Genomic DNA, 8,244 nt, shown 5'->3' on the forward strand with positions numbered 1-8,244 from the left:
TTAAGCTTAGGTTCTTTAGCTTCCCTATCCTTTGTTACTTTGATAGGTTTTCATTCTTCTTTCTTAAATCTCATGGCCTCTCATAGACATATGAAAGATAGTAGCCCTGAACCTTTTAGCTCTTCTTCTCCAAAAGGATCTAGGGTTGCTCCATTAAAAGCCTCCGATGAGGCTCCTCGTGGTTAAGGGCCGTGTATCTCTATGACCCAACCATGAAGAGTCTCATTTTTATTGAGTCTGACTTGTGGAAGTTTTAGATTCAATATTTCATCCCATCTTTTAGGTTAGTGGAACCTTGCAAGAATGATAGGTTTTCAATTCTTTAGAGGGTTGTGTCACCTTCTATGAGGAGGCACTTCTATTTGATCTTCGATTTTCTCTCCATCCTTTCATTTGCAATATTTTAAATTACTATAAGATCCTTTCCCCCTCGATAACTTTGAATGGGATTCAATTTTTGATTGCCTTTATTTTGATCTGCGACATCATCAACATTTCTCTATGATGTTCACTCTTTAGGTCTCTATTTTTTTTGAAGAAGCATCCCTACAATAAGAAGTGGTGGTACTTCTTCCCTCGTCTGAAGTATAAGATCGTAGCTAGTCTTTCATCTTTGGTTCATAATTGGATGAAATTTTTTTCTCTTTGGATCAGGCTTGGGGCTTTAAGACCACTTGGGGCAAACCTTGGCTGGAGCTGACCACTAAGAAGGATCTTTTCGAAGAGGACCTTGGAGACTACCAGAAACTGATCGGTATCCATATTTCTCAGTTCAAGAACCTGCTAATCAAGCAGGGACTGTATGATGCTAGCATTAGCCACGTCGATCCCCAACGTAGGTTATTATTCTTCATGCTTCTTTTAATGTTTTGTGTTTCATCACTACAGACTTCTAACTCTCTTTTTTTCTTTTTTCTTTGTCATTATAGAAATGAAGTTGACATTCGACGACATCATGGTTGTACAAGTGAGGAAGGGGAAGAAGAAATTAGGCTCGTGTCTAGAGGCTGAGCCCTCAAAAAGGAAGAAGTCGAGTTCTTCTAGCCCACCTCGACCTCAGCTGAAGTCTTCCACAGCGATGGTGGTTTCATTGGATGTGGCTTCGAGGTCTGACATCTCTTAAATTGAAGTGGCGGTCGTGATACCAATTGGCATGACTCTAGGTCCTTCTTTGGGTAATGACTGACCTCCTTCCGAACCTATTGCTCAGGAGGAAAGCATGATGCTGATGAAGACTTTGAGGAAGGATGCATTGGCTTTGATAGATGGTTAACTTGCTAGTGAATTGATAAATCTCCTCATTCTCCCAACAGATCGGAGTTATGGAGGAACATTTTGATCGAATGTGCTTTGGATGCAAGTTCAATCAGCATCATTTCTGTGAGTTCTTCCTCTTTCCTCTTTTATTTTTCCTTCTTGCTTTCTTTTTTTTCTTTTGTAACTCATTTTCCTCATGCAGATGGTGCACTCACTTCTCTTTATTCAAGAAACCTTAGCGGAACATGATCGGACTAAGGCTTCTCTTAAAGAGAAGTTATGGAGAGCTGAGGATGGGTTGAAGTTAGCTGAGAAGTTAAAGGCTACCTCCAAGAAGGTTGAAGAAGACAAGGTTCCGTTGGAATCCGACCTTGAAGAGTCTTGGAGGAGAATAAAATCTCTTGAGCAAGACATCAAGAAGGAATAGACTGAGATGAGAAAGAACTTGGCCGAGCATCGATATTATAAGAAGACAACCGATAAGGCCCTTCTTGCTATCGAAGAGAGGGTGAAGTGCACGGGAGCGAAGGTGGTGGAGAATAAGGCATCTGATGACTTCTAGTTCAAGTTCACTGAGGGTGCCATTTCCTCCTACCACATCAGCTTCAAAGAGTGCCTCAAGAAGGTGAAAGAGTTATTCCTCAAGGTCGACATCAGCTGCATCATCCCATGACTGAGTGAGCTGATGGAGAGTGAAGACAAAGAGGATAAGGCATCTGCTCTTGAAGCGGCTATTCCTCCCGAAGTGGCTACTAGTTCAGATACTGTAGCTCATGCTGAAGTGACGATCACTATGGTCATAGAGTCTTTTGCTCTCGATCAGGCATAGATGGAGGTTTGCTTCGAAGCCGTTACCAATGTCCCTTCTGCTCTGACCAAAGTCCTTGAGATGGATATGTCCGAGAACTAGCTGAGTCAAAAGGTTAATGTCGAAGCTTCTTTTAGTCAATAATTCTATATTTTTTTAGTCTTTTGTTTTGTCTTCACTCTTTATGTCAAGCTTGTAACAAAAAACTTTGTAATGAAATGAAATACTTTTCTGTTCCTCATTTCCTTTGTTGTGTTTTTGCTTATTCTATATTTGTAGCCAACTTGAAAGGTTGTTCTTTTTGTGAAAATATTATTTATTTCAAAGATGGAGAAAATATTTCAAAGTCAACTATTATCGCAATTAGTATATGAGCAATTGCTGAGAATACGGGCATGTTCTTCTGGGTGTCTAAGATGGGCTTCAACCGATGGATCACCAAGGCAAAAAAAAATTTTCCTAACATCGATTTGGCACTCTTGACTTTGATGAATATTGATGTCAAGGAGCTATGCCATGAAGTTTGGAGTGTTATTTCGAACATATATGCCTGCATCACAAGAGCTTGATGTGGCTATTGCCACTGGTGGGTCATCGAAGAGTTAAGACTATATTGAGGGACTGAAGATCGAAGTCCCTGATGATTCGAGGTTGCCACCCAAACATCCCAAAGGCTCTAGAAGTCAAGGAAGATCGTCGAGGAAATCCAAAGGACATGGGAGATGATGAGATCTTTTGTACACATTTTGTATCTCTTTTCTCTTTTTTTTTGTATGCGAAGAATGTAACACATGAGGTTGTAAAGATACTTCATTTAATGAAATAACTTTTTTTTTGAAATCTATTTGTCACTTTTTGAATTCAATTTTGAATCTTATTGACTTAAAATGAATTACCATGTATGATGTAGATCGTAGGCCGAAGTGACATCAATGAGAGCCGAATAAAATTCAACAACACATAAGTGGCTTGAAACAAGGACCGCATTAAGCATTCCTTTAGTAACAAGATTTATTGATAGTATATCCTTAGATTCTTAAAATTTTAAGTCTGAGGTATTAGAGTACCATCAAGTTCTTCAATTTGATAGGATCCCGGATGAATTACATTGAAAATTCGATAGGATCCTTCCTAGTTCCCTGCTAACTTACCTTGTTTAGTAGGTTTAGAGACTTTGAATCAACGAAGGACAAGGTCGCCACATCTAAAGGACTTTAGCTTTATCCAGGAGTTGTAATAGTGGGCCACCTTCTAATGATGAGAGGCCATTCTGATACGAGCTCGCTACCTTGCTTCTTTAAGAAAATCGAGTTCGGTATGGAGATGATCGAGTTTTTTTGTTCATTAAAGCTCTCCATCCTATGCGACAGTAGATCGATCTCCATCGGGATGAGAGCTTCTATGCCGAAGGCTAACTTGAAGGGTGTTTCACTAGTTGGTGTTTGGAGTGTTGTTCGGCACGTTCATAACACGCTATAAAGCTCGTTAGCCCAAAGTCTTCTAACTTGGTCTAGTCTCTTTTTCAAATCTTAGAAAATTATCTGATTTGTGACCTTGACTTCTCCATTAGATTGAGGGTGCCCAACAAAAGTGTACCGATGTTTGATGTGAAGTTTGGAATAGAAATCTCTGAACTTTGCATTATCGAACTGTCGGCCATTATTGGTTATAATTATCCTTGGAAGCTCAAATCGACATATATTGACTTTCAAATGAAGTCTCTAACCATTTGCTCAATAATTTGTGCTAAATATTTAGCTTTCACTTACTTTGTGAAGTAATCAATTGCTACAATGAGAAATTTTCTTTAACCTGATGCCATCGGGAATAGACCGAGAATGTCCATACCCCATATCGCAAAAGGCCAAGGAGATGAGATAGAGGTGAGCTGAGATGCTGGTTTTTGTTGGATATTGGTATTCTTTTGACATCAATCTCATTTTTGGATAAAGTCCTCCATATCTTTTCACGTTGAAAGCAAATAATATCATTGGTAGAGTACTTTGTAGGCCAATAAGCTGCTCCCTATGTGATTACCATAGATAACTTCGTGTACTTTCTATCGTACATAATCAGCCTTGGATGGTCTTAGATATCTAAGTAATGATATTGAAAATGACTTCTTATATAGTCGGTCATTGAAAAGAACATATCTCAAGGCTTGCCGCTTGATCCTTCTAGCCTCCTTATTGACTGGGGTGGTACATTGGCTAAATACTCGTTCAGTGGATCTATCTAGCTTGGTTTATTATCGATCTGATTGATGCTCGGGGCTTCATCAATGCTTGGGACATCTAGATGCTTAATGTAGATGTCCATCCCAAATCAGTAGAATTAGAAGTGGCTAGATGGGAAAGTGCATCAGCTCAGATATTCTCCGATCTCGATATTTTTTTTGAATATCTAGCTTTTTGAAGCTTGCAGAGAGATCTTTTATTTTTTGAAAATATTTGGATACTGTGGGATCTTTGGCCTCATACTCACCTTGCACTTGGCTCACGATGAGATGAGAATCAGAGAATATCTTGCCTTCTTTTGCACCGAGCTCCTTGGTGATCCTTAGTCCAGTGATAAGTGCTTCATACTCAGCTATGTTGTTCGTTGTGCTGAAGTTGAACCTCAATGCGTATTCAGTGATAACTCCATCAGGGTTAGCTAAAATTAATCCTATACCATTTTCTTAAAAAATTGAAGCTCTATCCACATGCAGAATCTACCAGTTATCTCCTACATAGATCTCTGATTCAGAAGCTTTATACTTGGCTTTTCTTCAGAGATCGTGCATTCAATGATGAAGTACACCAGTACTTGCATCTTTATTTATGTACGAGGTCAATATTTGATGCTGAGATCTCCAAGCTCAATTGCCCACTTCACTAGACAACCAGACGTATTTGATCTCCAAAATATTATTTTCAAGGGCTGATCGACTAATACGACAACAGTGTGGGCTTGGAAGTACAATTGAAGATGCTTGCTGACGATGACAATTGCATAAATTATCTTCTTGGTTCTTGTATATCTTGTTTCAACATGTCTTAGGACTTTAATGGTGTAGTGATCGGCTTTTGGACACCAGGTCCCTCCCGAACAAGAACTAAACTTATTGACTGTGAGGTGATTGATAAGTATATATACAATTTCGCACCTTTAATAGGCTTTGATAGGAGGGGCGTTGATCCTAGATACTTCTTGATATCTTCAAAAGCAGATCAGCATTCATCTGACCATTCGAGGTTCTTTACTTGCTTTATTGCTTTGAAGAATGGGAGGCACTTTTTAGCCGATCTAGATATGAAGTGGCTTAGTGCTGCCATCCTTTCAATTAAGCATTGAACTTCTCTTTTGTTGGTCAAATGCTTCATCTCCATGAGTACTTAGATTTTCTCTAGATTTGCTTCAATTTCTCATTGGATCACCATGAAGTCTAAAAATTTTTCAAAATTTATTCTGAATGTATATTTACTCGAATTTAGCTTCATTTGATAATGCCTGAGTTCGTTAAATGCTTCGTTCAAATCGATAATGTGCTGATCTGCTTCCATACTTTCGATCAGCATATCATCCACGTACACCTCCATGTTACAGCTGATTTGTTCCTTAAAGACTTTGTTAATGAGGAATTGGTAAGTTGCACCCATATTCTTCAATCCAAATGGCATCATCTTGTAACAATATAGCCCTCTTTCAATTATGAAGATTATTTTCTCTTCATCTTCTGGTGCCATTCGAATTTAGTTGTAATATAAAAATGTATCCATGAAGCTTAAGAGCTTATGGGCTGAGGTAGCACCAACCAATTGATCAATTGTTAGCAAAGAGAAACCATCTTTGGGACAAGATTTATTTAGGTCGATATAGTTAATGCAGATTCTTCATTTGTCGTTAGCTTTCTTTACCATGATCACATTGGCAATTTACTCAGGATAATATGCTTCTAGGATGAATCCTACTTTAAGGAGTTTATCAACTTCTTCTTCTATCACCCTTTGCCTTTTGGGAGGAAAGCTTCTTTTCTTTTGCCAAATAGGGTGATGATGAGGATCAATATTTAGTTTGTGTGCAATGACATCAGAGAAAATATCTGGCATGTCAGATGCCGACCAGATAAATATATTGGCATTTGTCTGAAGAAAGTCAATCAGTTGCTCCTTGAAATGTTTGGGTAAAAGATTTCCAATCTTGATAGTTCCATCAGGATCAATTCCGAGCATTACTTCAACAAATTGCTCCACTGGTTCGCTTTGACTTTCATCTTCATTCTTTTTCAAGTCCAACCCTTCAATTAGTAGAGTTTCCATGGACTTACTCCTCTAGACTATTATCATGAAGCATTATCTAGTAAGTAGTTGATCACTTCTCATTTCTTTGGTTCCATTCTTTATCGAAAATCGAAAGAGCAAGTGGTACATTGAGACAACAGCTCTTAAAACATTTAATCTAGGTCACTCGAGGATTGCCTTATATGCTGAGGGTATCTAGACTATGAGAAAATTAAGTAGCATGGCCACTTGCCAAGGTGATTTGTCTACAATTACGAGCAATTCCATCTCACCTTCTATAGCTATTGAATTACCAGAGAATCTGACTGACCAGTGGTGCATTGACCCGCTTGAGTCATTCTTTGGGCAATTCCATTCTTTGAAATGTATCGTAAAACAAAATATTAGTAAAGTTTCTATTATTAATCAGAATTTTTTTTACATCATAATTTATTATTATCATTGAAATAACAACAGCATCATTATGAGGAGTTTGTACTCTGCTTACATCTTCATTTGAAAAAGAAATAACATCATTGGAGGTGAGGTTTGCTTCATCGATTCGCTGCCTCTTCTGAGCCTATTCTTTAGCTTCTTCACCTCCTACCCCCTATTGCCAATGAAACCCAAAATCATATTGATGACATCAGCTGTCAGGTTGCTACCATGATCATGATCCACATCAGTATTCATCAGATGCGACCCCTCACTAGGCTTTTTCCCTTTCTTCGGACATACTTCTTGAGGTATCCTCAGTGGATTAGATCTTAAATTTCATTCTTCAATTGGTGACATTCTTCAGTGTTGTAGTCGTGATCTCGATGGAAGCAACAATATTTTTTTTATCCCTTTGGTTTGGTGGCACTCTCATTGTTTCGGGTCGACATATGTAGTCCTCGCTTTCAATCTCCATTAAGATCTGAGTACGTGGGGTAGAAAGTGGAGTATAATCCTCGAAGCGCTGCTAAGGAGTCTTTATGATCTTTTGCTTTTGGGGTTGGATTTCTATCCCTTCTTTTTATGCTTCGCAATCTTCTTCACGGGCTCTCTTCTTCCCTCCTTGTTGATGAAAGACTTTTCTCTTCTCGGCTTAGATATACTTTCATGCTCGGTGAGGAGATCGGTGTAATCCTTTGAGAAATTTTTATTGAGGAAGAAGATTAGGTGTTCATCTTTGAGTCCTCACTTCATTGCCGATATGACGATGGACTCATTGAAGTCACGAATTTCAAGTATAGCAGCATTAAAACATGCCACGTAATCTTTTAGCAATTCTTCTTCTCTTTGTTCAGTAGAGAAGAGGCTGTCATTGGTCTTCAGTTGCACCCTTTGGCTTGTCGAAGTGCATGACGAACTACTTTTCTAGCTGTTCGAAGGAGTGGATTGATCATCAAGGGAGGCTCAAGAACCAAACTCTTGCACTCTTCTTGAGGGTCGATAGGAAGGTAAGGCAGAGGAGGGCATTGGATGCCCCTTGCAGTATCATGAGGGCTTTGTATCCCTCCAGGTGATCGAGTGGATCGGTTTAGCCATCATAAGACTCGATCTATGGCATCTTGAACTAATGAAGGATTGATTCGCTCAGGATCTCTTGAGAGAATGGTGGTTGAGTGTTAAAGTTGAAGCCATCATTCTATTGAAAACTCTTCATCTGGAATTTGCCAATTCGACGTTCTAGTTTCTGAACCTTTCTCTCGAGGTCATTTTCACATTGAGAATAATATCAACATAAAGAGAGGCTTGAAGTGGAGTCTCCTTTGGAGGGCTTTGGTGATCGATGTCTTCGATCATCTGTTCTGGAACTTTGGTGATCGATGTCTTCAAGCAGCATGGAGCCGGTTCGACTTATTGTGATCATCCACACAAGGCTTGAGCCATATTTGAGTGCTATCATCCTTGTTCAGACCCTTCTATGTG

General features: G+C 39.1%; 1 long non-coding RNA gene across 1 annotated transcript; it reads left to right on the plus strand.

The window, feature by feature from the left end:
• Positions 1 to 611: 611 nt before the first annotated feature.
• On the plus strand, positions 612 to 2,253 carry LOC105049636 (uncharacterized). Its single transcript, XR_012142899.1, has 3 exons — positions 612 to 835; positions 930 to 1,380; positions 1,460 to 2,253. It is a non-coding gene; the product is annotated as an uncharacterized lncRNA (long non-coding RNA).
• Positions 2,254 to 8,244: the final 5,991 nt, after the last annotated feature.

Source organism: Elaeis guineensis, chromosome 7 (genome assembly GCF_000442705.2).
Source record: "Elaeis guineensis isolate ETL-2024a chromosome 7, EG11, whole genome shotgun sequence".
In the NCBI taxonomy this organism is placed as follows: Eukaryota; Viridiplantae; Streptophyta; class Magnoliopsida; order Arecales; family Arecaceae; genus Elaeis; species Elaeis guineensis.